This window comes from Bufo bufo, chromosome 2 (genome assembly GCF_905171765.1).
Source record: "Bufo bufo chromosome 2, aBufBuf1.1, whole genome shotgun sequence".
Classification (NCBI taxonomy): domain Eukaryota; kingdom Metazoa; phylum Chordata; class Amphibia; order Anura; family Bufonidae; genus Bufo; species Bufo bufo.
Genome location: NC_053390.1, coordinates 520,828,023 through 520,830,495, shown reverse-complemented (window position 1 = coordinate 520,830,495; position 2,473 = coordinate 520,828,023).

The following is a 2,473-nucleotide window of genomic DNA, read 5'->3' as shown; positions in this document are numbered from 1 at the left end:
TTACCAGTATGTTAATTGCTCCTCTGGTAGTTATTGAAAAACAAGTTTCAATTTAGCTACAATGCGATGGCCCACTACACTGTCCACCCTCCTGAGTAGCTTCTTCAGCCTATCATCAGAGACCTATATGCTGGTTCCTCATGACACTACTCCGAAGAAAAGAACACTCACCATGACTGCCTGAAATAACATCCTAACTATCTTACTGCACACTGAAGGATCTCAGCCGCCTAAGGAAGTATAGCCTGCTAAGTCCATTCTTGTAAACACCATGAAAGTGTGGTTTCCAATTCAGCTTGTTATCAACCTGCAAGATACCAATGTAAGCAATATTCCATTGTAAATTGTCAATACCAGTATGTAGTGTGTTTGTAAAAGTGAGAGACATTTAATTGCACCTCTGTCTGTAAATTACAGAAAAAACACTTGCAATTTTGCTACCATTTAATAATCTACTTACCAAACCTGTGGCTTTTCATTTATAGACCTCATAATAAAATATCTGGTAAACAACAGAGTAGAGTAGAAAATGAAAGACACGTGCCTCATCATCCAACAGTTCAAATGCAGGTGCCTGTAGTAGTGAAAACAGCAGTAGCAGTACCAGCTTTCTGGCCAGTAGTAGTAATAGTAGTAGCAGCAGCAGTCAACATTTTATCCTGGCTTCTGGTTGGCACCACATTAATATTGAGGAGAAAATGGATAAAATTGTGGACTGGATGGCTCATTCCTTCTCTCAGTCATAGCAGTATGATGATAAAGTCACCTATGAGTCTGACACCATGCCTTTATTGCCCCCCTCCTAGGGAAAAAAATCTATATGTGCTAGGGAAGATATTCAAGATAGTCGTTCCTGTTGATGGCTTGTGAGAAATACCAACTTTTGTACTGCCATAAGGAGGAGTTTCAGATGGAGGAGGTGGACCCCATGCATAGCTGTGTTGGCGGTGGTAGTAGAAGTGGCACTGGATGCCACGGTGATGGTGCCAGGGGCAGTGGTAGCTTTGGCAACACTGAGTAAATACAGAGGAGGGAATCAGATGGGCCAAGTAGCCTATGATGAGATATCACAATCTAAGATCCAAATTTGGGTGCTAAGGAGGAGGTGACATCAGAGTAGGAGGGTGATGGCTGCAACCATTGTGGAGGTAATGTATGACCAAAACTTCTGAAACAACTGCCTGGGCCAGTTCTGCTTTTATTGTTGTCAGCTTAGGAACTGGTGGCGCAGGCTCAAAAAGTGCCAGACCAAGGCTAAGCTTGGCTGCCACTTGCTCTGTGCGAACAACTCACATATGGCAGTTTTTCTCCACAAGGCCAGAACACAAAACCACTGCCGTGTGCAGGACCTGCAGGATTAAAATAAGCCATGGGGGTTCAAACACAAACATAGGTACCAGGGCTTTTTTGTAGTACATGACACTACATCACCGGATAAATGGGAAAATAGACCTGGACAGCTTTTAAAAAATGTCGTAGCAGTAAAGTGTCCTTAACATCATCATCAGTTCCTTCTACTGCTTGTAATCCTTCTGCTTGTCCACCGCTCCATCATGAGACATACATAATGGAATGTGTGGCCACGAGGAAACTATTTGCGACCAACAAATAGTTTTCTGTAAGCTGAACTCCCACATGGCCAAGTTGCTGGTGGCGCAGTGGCAGTCGTACCACTTTTTTGTAGTAAATGTGGTGCAGTTCTGCACCTTTAATCAAATTATATTCAGCAGGCCAGCTGTCCATAAAACATGTCATTGTTCTGCCAATATGGTGCAATTCCATTCCTTCAGACACATTTTATTCTTCTCTATGACATACTCTTTACCAGCTGTTTTCTAAATCACTGTAGCCTTTCTCCTGTTCATACCCTGTTCCCTGACCCCAAAGATCTCTGGGAAGGTTGGAAAAGTGTTTGGAACTGTCCAAGTTTGCTAAGTGCTGGACTGTCTTCTCCAGCCTACACGTAACTGCCATGGAGGGTTTTTGGCACGGCGGGTGGCGTCATCACAGCCAAATGGACAAAGTTATACTCTGCAAGTGTACAAAATATCACATTTGTCAAAATAAATGAGGCATGGATCTGTGAGTGTTCAACTTCGGATGAATAGATCTGCCATTGCTGACCCGATCATGCTGATGCTGTCTGTCTGCTTACCATAATGTTCTGTACTCTATGTCTGCTGCTGCTAAAGCTGCCATTGCAGATGCTCCTCCCTCTACTGTCACGACATTTACCTCTATACAGTCGCTGCCACTACTACTTCCCCTAACACAGCCGCACACACATCTACTGCCTTGTGTGTTCTATGCTCTGCTGCTACTGTTTCCACTACTATTTCTGCACATGTGACGATTACCCCTACACACCTTACCCTTTCCAAATTCAAACTGTAATGCTACTGCTTCCAAGTAAAAGGGAGATTTTTTTCCAGGCTTGTTCAGAACAAGCCACTGTTTCTTTTGACATTAACAC